This window comes from Cynocephalus volans, chromosome 10, assembly GCF_027409185.1.
Source record: "Cynocephalus volans isolate mCynVol1 chromosome 10, mCynVol1.pri, whole genome shotgun sequence".
Classification (NCBI taxonomy): Eukaryota; Metazoa; Chordata; class Mammalia; order Dermoptera; family Cynocephalidae; genus Cynocephalus; species Cynocephalus volans.
This window is the reverse complement of record NC_084469.1, coordinates 45,162,737-45,181,014: the sequence shown is the minus strand read 5'-3', so window position 1 is coordinate 45,181,014 and position 18,278 is coordinate 45,162,737. Positions and strand designations below refer to the sequence as shown.

The 18,278-nt window shown below is 45.6% G+C and overlaps 1 pseudogene; it reads left to right on the top strand.

The window, feature by feature from the left end:
- The window catches only part of LOC134387364 (multidrug and toxin extrusion protein 2-like), a 32,159-nt pseudogene extending 15,281 nt beyond the window's left edge, over positions 1 to 16,878 (top strand).
- Positions 16,879 to 18,278: the final 1,400 nt, after the last annotated feature.

Genomic DNA, 18,278 nt, shown 5'->3' with positions numbered 1-18,278 from the left:
GGAAAGAATATAGAATCTGTTCATGTTCGTCTGATTTTTTGGGGTCGTCATTTATTTGTTGTTTGTTTTGTTTTGCTTTTTATACAGAAGATTTTCTCTACAGTCTGCTGGCAAAATTTGCAGACTCAGGTACAAATCTCTGGCTAAAGGGGCAGCCCTTACCCCCAGCACACTGCCCAACTCACCCTCTCCCCACTGTCTATGAGCCACCTCCTGAAAAGGGTCACTTCCATGCTGTGTCCTGACCTCCGGCACAACACGCCAGCGGGAAGCTGCGTGTCCCAGCCTCTTCCACCCCCTGTGTGAGGACAGCTGAAGGGCAGGAGAGTGGTTCCCATTCCAATCCCTACATGTTGCTGGGTTTCCAACACTCCCTCAGTCCCACCTGCACCATCGCAAGGCCAGTTTTTAACTTATTTTAGGGGATCACCTGGCCCCAAGTCCTCAATGGTGTGGTGGGCAACTGTGTCAACCGGGTGGCCAACCATGCTCTGATTTCTGTGCTGAACCTGGGGGTCAGGTGAGCCGGGGGCTGTGGGATGGAGGGGAGTGGTCAGAGGACACTGCCTGCCAAGCTCCCCACACTATCCTGCCTGCACGGTCCAGATGCCAGGGGTCATGGGGAACTGGGGGAACCTGCTGGGCCTTCGGGTTCTGAGAGCACCCCCCAGCACCTCAGTTTTGACGCAGTCAGATGGGAGGGAAGCCACTCTGGGGTCAGCTTGTGGCACTTTTGTTCCTAGGGTGGTCCCGCCAGTGCCTGCAGGACTGGGCCCCTTCTCCCCAGCCATCCCCAGCCTGCTCGTGATGTGCATCGAGTGCTGGGCCTACGAGGTCGGGAACTTCCTCCCAGGATGGGCAGTTCCCCCCTTCCGGTTCCACAGGCCAGGACCCTGGGCACGGCTGGCAAGCTCGGCCTGGCCAGGGGTATATACCCGTCGCTCGCCCATCTCCCCGCCAGGCATTGAGTGCCCAGAAAGCAGGCCTGGGGCTCTGGGGCCTGGACTCCAGCACTGCCCAGCATGGACCAGGCAGGGGTGGGCGCCCATGGGAGGAGGCCGAATGACCTGGTGCACAGTGACCCGGGCTTGGGGTGTGTGGGGCCCCTGCCAGGCGCTTCCTATGTGCTCATTAGAGTGCTCAGAGCAGGGTCTCAAAACAGCCGAAAATCAGAAGGCGGGGCTGGAATGGCCCCAAGACATCTTCTAATCCAACCCCTGTCCCCACGTGCAAATGAGAAAACTGAGCCCCAGGAACAAGAGAAGCTGTCCAGAGTCACACAGCAATCAGTGGCGGGGCAGAGGCCAGACGCGGGCGGGCGGCGCCTGGTCCACTCTCCTTCCCTCCCTTTCCCCGCCCTGTGCACCGAGGAGCTTGTCTAGAAACACAACCCCCCAGGCAGCTTGCAGGGAGTTCCGCGAGGACCAGGCAGGATCTTCCCGGCCTGCTGACGGCCAAGCAGGAAGGGCTCGTTGCTGCTGTCACAAACCTGCTGCTCGAAATTGCTTGCCCTTTGTCCCAAAGCAGAACAGCACTATCAGCCCAGGTCTGGGCTCATAGGCACCTCTTCCCACAGGCCTGCTCAGTGCGGTGGAGCTCTCAGCCTCGCTGTCATCTACACATGACTTACACGGTGAGGCCTGGGGGTGTCATAGGAGGGGGGCGGGCTGTCACCCCAAAGACCTTCCAGACCTCCTGTGGCCACCCCACTCCAGCTCTGCTTGGCTTTTGCCAGGGCTCTCACACAGGTGCCCACAGCCCAGCCACCAAGGATTATATTTTACTCACAGATGTTAGATTTTTTTTGTTTTGTTTTAGCATTATTTAAGAATTGGGAGATTTCACATGATAATCTGGATTTTTGAATTTTCTCAAAAAATGGGACACCCATTTAGCAGCAGGCCTATGTTCCTGCACACTGCAGTTGGCCAGAGCTGGGTGACAGTGTCCCTGATGGAACCACGGACTCCTCCACCACAGTCCCCACTGCTCTGCCTTCTCTCCACAGAGACATGGGCTGTCATCTTTATGCTTGGCCCATGTCACTCGGGTATACATCTGCCTGGTCCTGGGGCATATCATTTGTGGCACCAGCCTTAAGCAAAGCAGTCACAAAAATCTATAGTTTGTAAGTTGCTTCTTATTTCTACAGATGGTTTCCAGTGAAATTTTCTTTTCCTTACAAGGAGCCTTTCTGGTTTACTTAGAACCACACTCACCTCTTTAAAATCCGTTTACTCATTTGACTTTGGCCCCACTGATTTCAGTGCAAGGCCTGCCTATGCCGACTCTGATGGAGTGGGTGGCAGCAGGACTAGTTGGTTCACTTAGGGAACCCCCGCCCCTCTCCCGGTCCCAGACTTCCCTGCCACCCTGGGGTCCATCCTGCCTTCCCGCTCTCTTCCCTCTTGGCCCAGGCTGGGGGGCTGCTCCACCTCCGGGCCTGGCCTCTCCCTGGCTCAGGACCCCCCATCCCAGAGCCTGCAGGGTAGCCCCACTGACAGCACCTTCTTACCTCATCCCAAATCCCCATGGGGCTCAGCATCACAGTCTGTGTCTGAGTGGGGACGGCACTGGGAGCTAAGGACACTGTGCAAGCAAAGTGATTGGCCATCTCGGGCGTGCTCTGCCTGGGTATGTGGGAGCCCTCTCCCGGGGGCCGTGGAACATTGGCATGAGTGTCGAGGGCCTGGGCCCCAGAAGGGCCCTGCACATTGGAGACTGGCCTCGGGAGCTGGAAGGTTTACCCTCAAACCTGCCATACCTGCCAAACCGAGCAGCCCCTGCTGCTGAGTTGACAACTGCCCCTCCCTGAGCTGCAAACATCTCTCCTGCCCACCTTTCCCCTTCCCTGATGCTGGGATTCTGGGACTCTCCTGGAAATAGTCTGGCTTCCACTGCTCACCCTAGATAAAAGCCTGACTCTTTCCAGCTGTCCAGGGTCCTCCACAAGCCTGGCCCTCCCGGCATCCCCACGAACTCGGGAGCTGCACATCCCACCCCTCAGGATGAACCACCGTGTCCCCTGACATCAGGGATCTGCTTTCTGAGACTGGCAGGTCCAGATGGGCTCCTCTGTGGATAGCAGTGGTTCTCAAGCTGTAGCCTGCATCAGGATCCCCTGGAGGGCCTCCCCCAGCAAAGTTTGACTCAGTAGGTCAGAGACAGGGTGTGAAAATCTGCATTTCTAACAAGTTACAGTGACGCCGCAGCTGCTGCTCCAGGGAGCCCACTCTGAGAAGCGCTGGTGAAAGCGTTTTCCATGTCACCCTCACTGCGTAGGAGACTGCAAAAGAGTATCTGATCCAAATGAGGGACTAGTGCAGGCGCCTCCGGGCCCAGGAGCAGAGGTCCCTAGGTGTGGAGGGCTGGGGTCTGTCAATGATGCTTCCTTTTGTCTCTTCCAGTTGGCACTTCACTTGTCATGGGCGTCCTGTTGGGTATCCTGAAAAATCAACTGGGGCATATTTTTACCAACGATGAGTAGGTAATCAGTTTTCCTCACTGATCTCTGGAAAATGTCAGAGTGGCTCCCAGCCAGTCCTCAGAGACTTGTCACTTTCCTGGTTTGGCAGTGGGTCCAAAAGAAGCAGGAATAGCCCAGGCTTGGCTCTCACTGGGAGGAAGCCAACACCTGCGTTGTCCGTCGTCCACTTGGCCACCCCAGCCAGGCTCTCACTTGCTTGATCATGGACAAGACGCTAATTTAAGGGCAGCACGAAATTGAGGGGGCTCTTCTGGAGTTTAAGATGCGGCCCATAAACACACAGAAAACTCATGGCTAGGAGTGCCAGTTACCTTTGCGTGGGGTAACCACGTGTATCCCACACAGGTTTTGGGGGTGGGGAAATAGAAAGGATATATAAATGGGTCTCTAAGGATATGGTCATGTCTTAGTGCTCCCCATGAATGTCCTTTCCCATCTGTTCTGCAGAGATGTCACTGTCCTGGTGGACCAGGTCCTGCCATTTATACCGTCTGTCAGCTACTCGGGGCTGCCTGTGTGAGCACCGCTCTGACCCACAGCCGGACTCCCCACCACGTGCTTCACGCTCACCTGCCCTCCCTGGGACCTCACAGGGCTGTGAGGATTAACTTGCTGATAAACGCAAAGGGCTAGCTGTATAGTAAATGCCCAAAGTATTTGCTGATATTAGTTCCATTATTATTCCAAGCAATGGCTCCCCTCCTCTTCTGCAATTCCCACAAGCCCAAGAGTGAGTGGAGGTTAACAAAATCAGAAATATGGCACCAGTGTAAACTCACAAATCTTTTCCTTTCTGATTCCTCGTGAGCTGGGGCATGGGCGCTGACTCTTGCCCCACATCCGTCAGGAGCTCAACAACAACCACACCCTGTCGCCAGAGCAGAGGGACATCTGTGAGGGAATGAGTCAAGCCAGGATACAGAAGGACCTGGATTTTCTGCTCCTTAATCATTAAAGGACAGGTCCCATTTAACACAGATTTGAATTATGTGAACTTTAAAAAGCAAAACAACCCCCCCCCCCAAACACTAAAGTCTCACTAAATAAACAGAACGTGAATTCATGTGACTCCTACTTTGCATATGGAGTCACGCAAATTCTTCAGGAATTGTGTAAAATCCTGCAGGTCTTCAGAGGCCTGTGCCCTCAGTAAGCAACAGAGAACGCCTGCACTCCAGGCCTTTCCTTGCCTGGGGAAAAACGCCTGTACAATAATTGTTATCAACTCACAAAAAGTAACCCGTGGAGAGAAATTATATTTATGGAGGATTTTTCCAAATGTCTCTGGGCACTCCATCCAGGTGCAATATTCTAGGATTTGCTTCTGAACCAAGCTGGGCAATCGGAAAGCACACTCGGGCCGCCTGTTCGCACGCTCAGCAGAACTGCGCTCTCTGGGCTCTTCTGGCATCATAATCATAGCCTTTATCAAGGAACATGAATGGAACTGTTTTATGAAGCCCATTATTGCTTCTGTCGTCGGATCTTGAGGAGCACACACTACTCATACGTCTTCTCTAGCCCTGGCTGAGGCGATCCCCGAGAAAATCCTCTCGCAGTTCGGGGCTGGGAAGAGCTGTGCGCTTCTCACGGCGCTCAGGGCACCCCTCTCACGGGCAGCACCCCCGCTGCTCACTTTGGCTACAAGAGACACAGAAGCAGATTTGCAGAGACATTCGTGTGGGGCCTGACGGCTTGTGCATCTGTATCCCATTGTCTTTCCTCCTGGCTCGTCTATTTCGCTTTTAATTTATGTTTTCCATGGACCGTATTTTTATTTTATATTTTGTACACCTTTATTGAATTATTGACATACCATAAAATCCATGTATTTTAAGTGCACAATTCAATAATTTTAAATAAATTTAGAGTTGTGCCACCATCACCACAATATAGTTTTAGACTATTTCCATCAGTGCCCTCCCAATTTCCTGGAGCCTGTTTTGCAGCCAATCCCTGCTCCTAACCCCTGCCCCAGGCAACCCACTGATTTGCTTTCTGTCTGTACAAACTGCCTTTTGTGAACATTTCATGTAAATGGAATCATACAATATGCAGTCTTGTGTGTCTGGCTTCTTCCAAGCAGCATAACATTTTTGAGGTGCCTCCATGTTATAGCATGTATCAGCAAATCATGCCTTTCTGTGGCCGACTAATGTCCATTTTTTGTTTATTCATTCTTCAGTTGATGGACATCTGGGTTGTTTCTAGCTGTGGCTATTATCAACAATGCTGTTTGGAACATTCACGTACAAATCTTTGTGTGGATGTTTGCCTTCATTTCTCTTGGTAGAGTCCTAACAGTTGAATTGTTGGGTTGAATGATGTATTTAACTTTTTCAGAAATTGCCAAACTGTTTTCCAAAGTGGTTGTACCGTTTTACATTCTCACCAGCAATATATAAGGACCCCAGTTTCCCTATTTCCTTGCCAATTCTTGGCATTGACATTAAAAAAACAAAATTAGTAGACTTTATTTTTAAGAGCAGTTTTAGATTTACAGAGAAACTGAGGAAAAAGTAAAGTCCCCATATACCTCCTCCCCCGCTCAGCTTCCCCTATTGTTTACATCTTGTATTAATGTGGTACACTTGTTACAACGGAACCAATATTGATAATTATTATTAACTAAAGGCCATAGCTTACAGCAGGGTTCACTCTGTGTGGTGCCTTCTCTGGGTTTCGACAAATGTGTAATGACACGCAGCCCCCGGTACAGAAGCACACGTAATAGTTTCGCTGCCCTGAAACCTGGTGCCCCTTCCCTAACCCTTGGCAACCGCTGTCTTCAGCTGTCTCTACATCTGTCTTCTCTAGAATGTCAAACATAGTACGACAGCCTGGCTTCCTTCCCTTGGCAAAGTGCACATAAAGTTCCTGCATGTCTTCTTACAGCTTGGTAGCTCATTTCTTTTTACCACCATGTCATACCTCATTGCATGGACATACCCATTTGTTTATCTACTGACTGGAGGACATCTTGGTTGCTCCACATTTGGGCAATTTATGAATAAAACTGCTATAAATATTCACGTGCAGGTTAAGTTTTCAACTCATTTGAGTAAATATGTGGGAGTGTGACAGCTGGATAGTATGGCAAGACTATGGTTAGCTTTGTAAGAAATTGCCAAACTGTCTTCCAAAGTACGAGAGGTCTTCAAAAAGTTCATGGAAAGATTTTTTTTTTAAATTCTATTTTTCCATGAACTTTCTGAAGTACCCTCATAGCTGTACCACTTTGCGTTCCCACCAGCAATGGACAAGAGTCCCTGAGCTCCACACCCTCGCCAGCATTTCCTCCTGCCAGTGGCTCGGGTCTTCGTCACTCTAACAGATGTAGCGGTATCTTGTTTTGATGTACAGTTCCCCAGTGACATATAATGCTGATCGTCTTTATGTTTATTTGCCATCCATGTACTTTCTTTGGTGAGGTGTCTTTCCAGATCTTTTGAGCAATTTAAAATTGGGTTGTTTTCTTATTGTTGAGTTTTAGAAGTTTTTTTGTGTACTTTGAATACCAGTCCTTTATCAGATCTGTGTTTTGCAAATATTTTTTCCAGTCTGTGGCTTGTCTTTTCATTCTCTTAACAGTGTCTTTCACAAAGAAGTTCTTAATTTTAATAAAGTCCAACTTATCAATTTTTTCTTTCATGATTCTGCTTTTGGTATTATATCTAAAAAGTCATCACCAAACCCAAGGTCCCCTAGATTTTCTGTTTTTTCTAGGAGTTTTACAGTTTTGCATTTAGGTCTATAATTTTAACTTTGGTAAAAGATGTAAGATCTATGTCTAGATTCATTTTTTTTTTAGATGTGAATGTCCAGGTGCTCCAGCACCATTTCTTGAAAAAACTATCCTTTCTCCATGGACTCGCCCTTGCTCCGCTGACAAAGCTCCGGTGACTCCATCTGTGTGGGTCTATGTCGGCTCTCTGTTCTGGTCCACTGATCTATTTGTCTGTTCTTTTGCCAGTACCACGCTGTCTTGATGATCGTAGCTTTATAGTAATTACTGAAGTAGGTCGTGTCACTCCTCCAACACTGTTTTTCTCCATTAATACTGTGCTGGTTATTTTTGGTCTTTTGCCTTTCCACATAAGCACAAAATAATTTGCTGAGATCGTTTCTCCTCTTTACTGCCGCTGTCCTAGAGGGAGGTACTGGTATGTCACTGTGGCTTTAATGTGCCTTCCTCTAATGACTACTGTTCAGCTCCTTTTTTGTGTGCTTCAGTGAAATGTCTATTCAAATCTTCTGCCCATTAAAAAAACTGGGTTAACTTGTTGTAATAGCTTGCTAAAGCTGCCATAACAATGTACTACAAACTGAGTGGCTTAAATAACAGAAATGTTCCATCTTACAGTTCTGGAGACCAGATGTCCTAAAGCAAGGTGTTGGAAGGGCCACACAAGGCACGAGGGAAAGATCTGTTCCAAGTCTCCCTTCCAACGTCTCGTAGCCTCTTGACTCATAGATGGCCGTCTTCCCTCTGTGGTTGTCTGTCTCTGTGTCCAAACTCCCCCTTTTTATAAGGACACCAGTCAGATTGGATGAGGACCCACCTTAATGACCTCATCTTAACTTGGTCATCTGCAAAGGCCTTATTTCCAAAACAGGTCACAGTCACAGGTTCTAGGGGTCAGAACTTCAACATCTTTCTGAGGGACAGAATTCAACCCATAACACTTGTTATTGAGTTGTAAGGGTTCTTTATCAGATATAGGATTACAAGTCCAGCCTGTTGCTTGCCTTTTAAGAAATTTTTTAGACGAAACTGATATTTATGGTGCACAATGTGATGTTTTGAAAAATGTATACATTGTGGAATGGCTAAATTAAGCTAATTAACATATACATTACCTAAGATACTTAGAGTTCTTTTGTGCTGAAAACTCTTAAAATATATTCTCTTAACAATTTTCAGATATACAATATATTAAAAATTTAGTCACCATGATGTACAATAGATCTCTCGAACTTACTCTTCCTAACTGAATCATTTTCTTAACGGTATCTTTTGAAATGCAAATGTTTTCACTTTTAATGTAGTCCAGTTTCTTAATTTCTTCTCCCTTATGACTTATGCTTTTGCTGTTGTATTTAAGAATTCTTTGCCTAACCCAAGGTCATAAAGTTTTCTTTTAGAAGTTTTATAGTTTAAGGTCTTTCTTACCCTTAAATTTATGATCTGAGTTCATCTTTGTGTATGGTACGAGGTAAAGGTCTAAGTTCATTTTTGCATATGGATATCAAATTGTCCCAGCACCATTTGTTGGGGCGTGAAAGGCTATCATCTCACCAGTGAATTTTCTTGACCCCTTTGCTGAAAATTAATTGACCACAAACGTGGTGGTTAATTTCTGGATTCACAATTTTGATTCACTGATTTCTATGTTTATCCTATGGCCGTACTACGCTGTCTTAATTACTGTAACTTCATAGTGGGTTTTGAAATCAGTTACTGTGAATGCTTCAAAATTTTTTTTCCAAAATTGCTTTGGCTCTTCTAGATCCTTTGCATTTCCATATGTGTTTTAAAAACAGCTTGTCAATTCCTACTAAAAAGCCTGTTGGAATTTTGAAAGAAATTGTGTTGAATCCATAGTATAAATCAATTTCAGGACAGTTGTTATCTTAACAATATTGAGGCCTCCAATCCACAGACATGGAAATCTCTTCAGTTATTTAGATCCTCTTTATCTCAGCGATGTTTTTATTTTAATTAAAAAAAATTTTTTTTAACAGCTGGCCAGTATAGGAATCTGAGCCCATGACCTTCGTGCTACAAGGCTGTGCTCCAACCAGCCATCCCCTTTTAAATTTCTGACACATTTGTACATATTTATGGGGTACTGTGGGATATTTCGATAAATGTATACAATGTGTAATGATCAAATCAGGTCAATCAATATCTTAAACATTTATCATCTTAAAAATTTATCATTTCTTTGTGTTGGGAACATCCAAAATCCTCTCTTCTGGCTAACGGGAAGTCTACAGCAAATCGTTAATTACAGTCACTCTACACTAGACCTTATCCCTCCTTTCTAGCTGTAACTTTGTATCCATTTACCAGTCTTTTCCTGTCGCTCCTCACCCTCCTTCTCAGCCTCTGGTCACCAACATTCTGCTCTTTATTTCCATGTTATCAACTTTCTCAGCTGGCACATATGAGTGAGAACATGCGGTATTTCTCTTTCTGTTCCTGGCTTATTTCACTTAACCACATAATGTCCTCCAAGCTCATCCATGTTGCTGTGAATGACAGGACTTCGTTCTTTTTTATGGCTGAGCAGTATTCCATTGTGTATTTATACCACATTTGCTTTATCCAGTCATCTGTTAATGGACACAAGTTGATTCCATATCTTGGCTACGGTAAACGTGGGATCTCCTGGATTGCTGGATTGTATGTAGTTCTATCATTACAGTTTTGTGAGGACCGTCCCTGCAGGAGGGTCCACTTTCCGCAGCGGCTGTACTAGTCCTACACTCCCAGCAGCAGTGTACACTCCCACCAGCAGTGCAGGGCGAGCCCCCTTCTCTGCATCCTCGCCAGCATTTGTTATCTTCTGTCTTTTTGATCACAGCCATTCTAACTGGGATGAGATATTATCTCATGTGGTTTTGATTAGCATTTCCCTGATGCTGAATGATGTTGAACATTTTCTCATGTGTCTGTTGGCCATCTGAGTGTCCTCTTTTGAGAAATGTCTATTCAGCTCATTTGCCTATTTTTGATTGGATTAGTTTTTATTTACTGATTTTTGGTGTTGGGTTGTTCCTTGTATATTCTGGATATTAATCCCTTGTCAGAGAGACAGTTTGGAAATATTTTCTCCCATTCTGCAGGCTGTCTCCTTACTCTGCTCATTATTTCCTTTGCTGTGCAGAGCATTTTAGTTTGATATAAGCCCATTTGTCTACTTTTGCTTTTGTTGCCAGTACTTTCAAGATCTTCCCCATAAAGTCTTTTCAACAATGTTTTATAGTCTTCAATGGACAAATCTTGCATTTCTTTTGTTCAGTTTATCCCAGGGGCCATCTGATTAGCTCAGTTGGTTAGAGCATGGTGCTGACACCACCAAGGTTTGATCCCTGTACCGGCCAGCCACCAAAAAAAAAAAAAAGAAAGAAAGAAAAAGTAAAATCATCCCAAAGTATTTTGCTCTTTTTGAGGTTATTGCAAACAGAATTTTCTTAATTTCATTTTTAGACTGTTCATAGCTAATTTGTAGAAAAACAACTCATTTTTTATCTTTTATCCTGTGACCTTATTAAACTTGCTGTAGTAGTTTTTTTGTGTGGGGGTTCCTTAAAATTTTCTACATATAGGATCATGTCATCTGTGAATAAAAAGTTTTACTTCTCCCTTTCCAAACTGGCTAGGACCTCCAGTCCAATGTCGAATACAAGTGGCAAGAGCAGACAGCTGTGCCTTGTTCCAGTGGTACACGGAGGGTATCCAAAGTAGTCAGCCTTTCAGTACTAAGTATGTCATCTGCAGGATTTCCATAAGTGTCCTTTATCGAGTTGAGGAAGAGCCCTTCTATTCCAAGTTTGTGGAGACATGTTCTCATGAACGGGGGTTGAATTTTGTAGAATGCTTTTTCTGCTTCTGTTGAAATAATCATGTGATTCTTGTCCTTTATTCTATTAATATGGTGTATTACATTGATTTTCAGATGTTATACCTTACATTCCTGGGATACACCCCTCCTGATCATGGCTTATATCTTTTCTATTTAACACTGAATTTGGCTTGCTAATATTTTGTTAAAGATTTTGAGTCTGTGTTCATGAGGAACATTTGGCTGTAATTTTAATTTTTTTCTTGGTCTGGCTTTGGTGTAAGGATAACACGGGCTTCACGGATGAGTTTGACAGTGTTCTTTCCTCCCATACTTTGAGTTTATGAAGGATTGGCATTATTTCTTCTTTACGTAGTTAATAAAATTCACCATTGAAGTCATCTGGGTCTGGGCTTTCCTTTGTCAGAAGATTTTAAGTTATTAATTCAGTACTCGCTATAGGTCTACGCAGACTTTCCATTTCTTGTTGAGTTTGTCTCAGGCATTTGCATCTTTCTAGGAACGTATTCACTTCAACTAAATTGTCAATTCTTTGGCATGAAGTTGCTCATAATATTCCCTTATAATCCTTTTTTTTATGGTCAGTAGTGAAGTTCCCTCTTTCATTCCTGATTTTAGTAATTTGTGTTTTACTTTATTTTCTTGGCCTCTGTTTACCAAGGTCAAATTGTTGGTGTTTGCCAATTTTATGGATCTTATCAAAAAACAAACTTTTGGTTTTATTGATTTTCTCTGGTGTTTATTTCAATGATATTTGCTCTAATATTTTATTATTCCCACCCTTCTGCTTTAATTAGGTATAGGTTGTTCTTCTTTCCTATTTCTTAGGATGGAATATTAGGTTATTGATTTGACCTTTTTTCCTTTCTGATATAAGCATTTAAAGCTATTCATTTCCCTCTAAGCACTGCTTTAGCTGCCTCTGATAAATTCTGACATGTTTTCTTTTCATTAAGTTCAAAATATTTTCAAATTTCTCTTGTGACTTATCCTTTGACCCATGGGTTTGGAAGTATATTTAAATTCCAAATACTTGGGTTTTTTCTCTCTGGTAGGCATCTCTAATTTAAGTCTGTTGTAGTGAGAGAACATACTTTGTATGAATTTACTTCTTAAAACCTATTGAGACTTGTCTCATGGCCTAGCATAGGTCTATCCTAGCGAATGTTGCATGTGACTTTTATCTGAGGATTGGTTGTTCAGTAACTTGCCTGAACTTATTCTGTGACTCCTGTCTCCACCCGTGCAGCTGCTGATGCAGCTGCTGATCTCTGCTCAGCTCTTTTTCCTGCTTTTATTTTTAAGCCTAGCTTCCTAGGCTTAAAATGTCCGCAGAGCTTAGTGTTCAGCCAATTATTGATCAGAGATTGTGCTCAAACACCTCTGACAGCTAGCAAGGCCTCCATTCTCTGCTGACGGATCCATGTGTGGGCTGGAGACACATTCTGCGTTCTGGCTATTTTCCATCTGCCCAGCTTTTCCTTGCTTCTGGGTCCTCTTGGTCTCTTCTGCCCACGTTCTGCCCAAGGGTATGTGTGGGAGGCTTAGACCTGCCGTGGTCTCAACTAAATGTATGCACAGCCCCCAGTCAACTTGGGATTCGTAGAGAACTTATCAACCCCCCAACCCCGAACTGTTTCACCGTATGGGACTCCCTGATAAATCCGTGTTTAGTCCACTGGTCCATGACTTCTCCCAAACACACTCACAACCTCAGCTAGCAGGGCCACTGGCCCTTCCTGTATGCCTGCCACTGAAATTGCCACCTCAACTCACAATGCTCTAAATCAGAGCTTCTCAATCTTGGCACTACTGGCATTTTGGACCAGACAATTCTTTGTTGTAAGGGGACTGCCTTGGGCAATGAAGGATGTTTAGCAACATCCCTGGTCTCTACCAACTAGACACCAGTAGCACCCTCCAGTTGGAACAATCAAAACCATCTCCAGATATTGCCAAATGTCCCTGGGGGCAAAATCATCCTCAGTGGAGAAATACTGGTCCTGTGCCCATAATTTGGAGAAGTCTTTTTTTTTAAACCAAAAAAGATGATCTCCTATGCTGTGATATATAATAAACAGAAATGTACACACTGTATCTCAAAGTTCAAAAGGCACACATCTCCTCTTTGCTCAAATGTGAAAAAGCAAACCACAAAATACGCCCCATCCCCTCATATGAACAAAACAAAAATAATCAAATATCTATTGGTCAATAGCGCTGACCGAGCATGAGCTGTGCCTGTAGTTCCTTAGTTCATTAGACCTGGGATCAAGTTGGGAGAATGAGACTAATTGAATAAAGCAAAGTGACAGATGAGACATGATCACAGACGGCAGTGGGCGAGGGCTGCCTGTCTCATGTGGAGTAAGACAACTCCTTCACTTGTCATGTGCGGTAGGCAGGATAATGGTCCCCAAAGGTATCCACATCCTAATCCTCAGAACCCATGAATGTCACACAGCAAATGGGACTTTGCAGATATGATTAAGTTAAGGATCTTGAGATGAAGAGACTATCTTGGATTATCTAGATGGGCCCAATGTAATCAAAAGGGTCCTTATAAGCGGGAGGCAAGGAAGGTCCGAGTCAGTGGTGATGTGAGGACGGAAGCAGAAGTTGGAGTGATGCAGGGCCATGAGCCAAGGAATGCAGAAGGGACCCTAGAAGCTGGAAAAAGCAGAGAAACGGGTTCTTCCCTAGGGTCTCCAAAAATAACCAGCCCTTGATTTTAGTGCAGTGACCTCCACAACTGAGAAGAAAACAACTGTGTTGTTTTAAGCCACTGTTTGCAGTAATTTGCTACAGCTGCCACAGGAAGCCAAACCACACCACCATATGGAGTCAGTCCAGCCTCCCAGACTAACCAGTGGCTTGGTCACCAATTCCACCTTCACCTCCCAGTGAGGCAGTAACGGTGCGCAGGGGAAGCCTGGGTGCTGCAGGGTTGTGCTCAAAACACAGCTACTTGTGTGTACACGGGCAAGTGGTCCGACCTCTCTGAGCATCTCCCCAGGGAAGAAAGGGAGATTAGAGCACCCATCGTAGTGTTTTGGGGATGGGAATCATGGGTACGTGGTGTGAGAAGTTGGGAGAGGCCTGGGGTGGTTGTCACTCTTCCCACTGTTACTTGTCTCCTACAGATCTCTGGCTGGACATGCAGGCCTGTGTCCTCCTGGCAGCTGGCACTTTTGCTGCCTACACTGCCTGGCTACACTGGAAGCTAGCTGCAGAGGAGGTGGGCGGGTCAGCAGCCCCTGACCATGAGACACACTCTGCACCTGGCCCAAGTAGGCAGTGACTGCTCAGCAGAGTGACTGCTCAGCTGGAAATGCTCAGAGCGCGTTAGGCCTTATTTAGCAGCAGCGGTCCATGGTATTAGCTGTGTATATGTGTGTGTGTGTGTCAGGGGTGTCACAGATGGGCCACCTAAGCATCAACAGTTGCTCCTGTCATTGTAATTAGCCAGTATGAGCAGCACGCTCTGTAGTTAAAAAGAGAAAAACAAAACCAAAAACCCTCCTTAGCCCCACCTGCAGAAAATCAAACAAAAGCAAAGAGTCAGACTAGTGCAAACCCAGATGAGCCCCAAGACTGTGCTTTGACTTTGGAAGAGGTAATAAAATCACCCTGCCCACTGTGCTCTTGGATGAACTTTTTAACCAGGGCAGGGTAGCCTTTGCTTCTCAGACATGGTAAAGACACAGCCCAGTGTGCAAGCAGAGCATGTAAGCAGTGTTCCCTCAAAGACCCTGAACACCATCAGGGTGTGATTTTTGCCTCTATGCACAGATGAAGACATTTTGGCACTTAAGACAACAGATAAATACAGATTTAAAATGACAACAATTAGAAAACCCATAACTATGAATATGTGGTTATATAATGGTTTAGCCTGCAATGTTTTAAAGGAAGGGGAAGCAAGGTGAACAGGGGGGCTGGCAGGCTGACCCAGGCGAGCTCTCTCCTTTAGGCTCAGAAACACGCAGGGCTGCAGCAGCAAGGAGCAGAGAGCACAGCTGCGAGGCCTGGGCCCCAAGGAAGTGGCTGTATCTTCTGTCATGGATGCTTCCGCTCTGGTACACACGTAAGTGTCAGTGGCACATTGCTCCTGACCGCTCTCTGGGTGCCCATGAGATAAGAAACAAAGCCCAAGCTGTTTTTCTTCCTACAACGTGAAAATGACGTCCTAAGTGCCAGGAAAACATCTCTTATCTGACATGCCCTGCCCCAGGGACTTTGCATCCTTGGCCTTGCGAGGCAGCCAGACATATTCCCATGCTGGGATGAGGAAGTGGGGCTGAAAGAGCTTGGGTACTTTCCCCAATGTCCCACCCTCACAAAGGCGAGATGGAAGGTCCAAGCATTACCCGTCAGACCCTAGAGCTCACCTTCTTACCACTGACCTCCACCCAGTACAGAAGGCCAGATCTTGGCATACAGCTGTCAGCTGAGTAGGTCAGCCTGGCTGCACTAACTGGCTGTTGGGGCACCTCCCCTGGGTAACTCTCTCCACCCCATCAGGCAAACAAGCACCTGTCTGGTTCACCCACCAACTGTCCACGTGATGAAGTGATGGCCTTGGCTTTGACCCACAGGGTTCCCTCCTGCCCCCAGGCCGGTAGTGAGTGCTAGGAGTGCATGGAATTAGCTCAAAGCCCTTACAGGTTATGTCTCCATGACTTCATCTCATCCTGCACTATCCCTTTGTATTAGTCTGTTTCTGTTGCTTTTAACAAAATACCTGAAACTGAATGATTTATAAAGAAAACGAAATTTATTGCTTACAGTTTTAGAGACTGGGAAGTCCAAAGTCCAGGGTACACACCTGGTGAAGGCTTTCTTTGGTGGTAACTTCGGTGAAGGCAGGTATCACATCGTGAAAATGGTGGAGCAGAGACCAACCTTCTCATTCAATCTCCTTTCAAAGCCCTCAGAACCACGCCCCTGACCACCATTTTTAATCCACTCACTAGGACATAGTCCTACAATCTAATCACCTCCCCAAGGCCTCACCTTTCTATTGTCATAACAGAATTTCCCACCATCCCAACAGTCACAGTTGGGGTTAAGTTTCTAATACACAAGACTAGGGGGGCACAATTCAAGCTTCAATGAGTTTGGGGAACATAATTCAATCCACTACACCCCTGAGCAGTGCAATAAAGAACCAGTCGATCAATACTCTAGGAGCATAAATTGTCACAAGAGTACAGTACGACATGATCAACTAAGGGTTCAATATGTGCTTTTGAAGTACTACATGTTATACTCGATGTGTCCTATGTTATCATAAGGATAGGCTCAGACAGGAACATTCCTCATCCGATCTTCGTAGTAAGCTTTATCTGTATGTCAAATTCAATAGTTTAAGATACTTTCCCACATATTTCCTTCTCTGGTCCTGCTTGCAAAGTACATCAGGCAGGTATTTTTCTATGGTGCAGGAATTTCTCTTGTAAGGCATAGAGGTTAATGACCAGTCATACAGTATAACAAATGCAGCCAGGTGGTTAACCTAGGCTTCCTGATTCTAAGTCACTCCCCCCTGTCCCCTGGACTACTGAGTTTGCTCCTTTTTGCTTCCATAGTGGCTACAGGTAGCTCCCCTGGCATTACCTTGACAATGTAATTGACTACATTGAGTACCGTGTGGACCTCTTCAGGACTCCAGAGGCAGCCCACACCCTTGCAGCTCCTGCCAGTGGACTGTCAGTGCAACAACTGGTCATCCGCCATGGGGTGGCTCTAGTGGCAGCATCAGCCACATTAATGGTGGGCTTGTTATCAGGGTCCTGACCACCAGGGACTAACAAAGAAGCTCGGAAACAGAAAGGAAGCCACACACAGTCAGCCCTTCAAAAGCACCAATGGGGTCCAGGGCAAGTGGACACTTTGGACCACTCTTCAAAAAAGGAACTTCAGCTGGCACCTTGTGGTGACATTCAGAGGTACTGAATAGTGCAGACAATTACGTTGTGGTCAAATTGTTTTTTTCTTCTCTGACTTGGATTGCTCTTTAGAAGACATCAACCAACTGGAAGAGTAAGAATCCTGGGATTGCCACTATTATTGAATAATGTAAATGGCTTCAAATGGGAGATTTTAAAGAAAACCAAATCACAAAAACCACTATTACATTAAAAATTACACATTTCCTAGGCACAGTCTGCTACCCAAGTCTGTTGTTAAAGCCTCTGAAAAGCTCCAAGAAAGGGGCCAGCGGGCCCTGTGCAAGTGACCCTGGTGGACCCCCTGCAGATGCTGTGAGACCCTGACCAGGGAAGGCAGCTGTCTGTGTACCTTTCTTCCCCCTTCCTCCAGTTCTTTCATTCCATCAGCATTTTCACTTATCGTAGACCTTGAGAAACACTTGTTTTTACCACACTTTTTCTTACAGTGGTGATATGATATAAAAAAGGGCAGCAAAACCAAGATTGTTTTGCCACACAGCCTCAGGATAGAATTCAATGGTGACCCAGATTCCCGGATGCTTTTCTTTGAAGCCTGGGCTTGGTGAACATCTTCGGACTCAATGGTGAATCAGGCCACACACAGCCACCAAAAATGGCTTCAGCATTTCTGGCTAGAAACGCATTCCCAAATGAAACTTATTTATCAATCGGGCAATAGGGAAAAAAGGATGCAGAGAGTGTAAACTCTTGTTCTGAAACGTCAACATGCTATGAATTCAGTTCCATGTTGTTTTCAATGTCCACAGTAACATTCCAGGCCTCCCTCACACAGGAAGGAAGAAGCCCTTATCCTGGCTGTGACGCAAATACCTTAGTGAGCTTCTACCACCCAAACAAAACAACTGGGTACAGCACACAGCAAAGTAATTAGTGAAGCAACTGTAGACTATGCCACTGTGTACCCAGGTGTGTTCCAAGGTTGACAGGTATTAAGGAAAAAGGATCCATGGTCCAGGAAGTTTGGGAAACCACACATATTAGCATTTCAAAGGTTCTACAGGACTTGGGTCCTTTACAATCCATTGGTATACAGGGTTGGCAGTGGAACCATTTTCTGGGTAAATTTTGTGGGATTGGCATTCAATGAATATGCTTACCAAACCACTTGTTTTAGATCAGCAAATGTGGGTAGGAGGATGCCTCTGGAAAAAACCTATTTACTATAACCACCAACACACACACACACAGAACAGAACGTAGTCTGAGAAAATCTTGTTGGCTAAG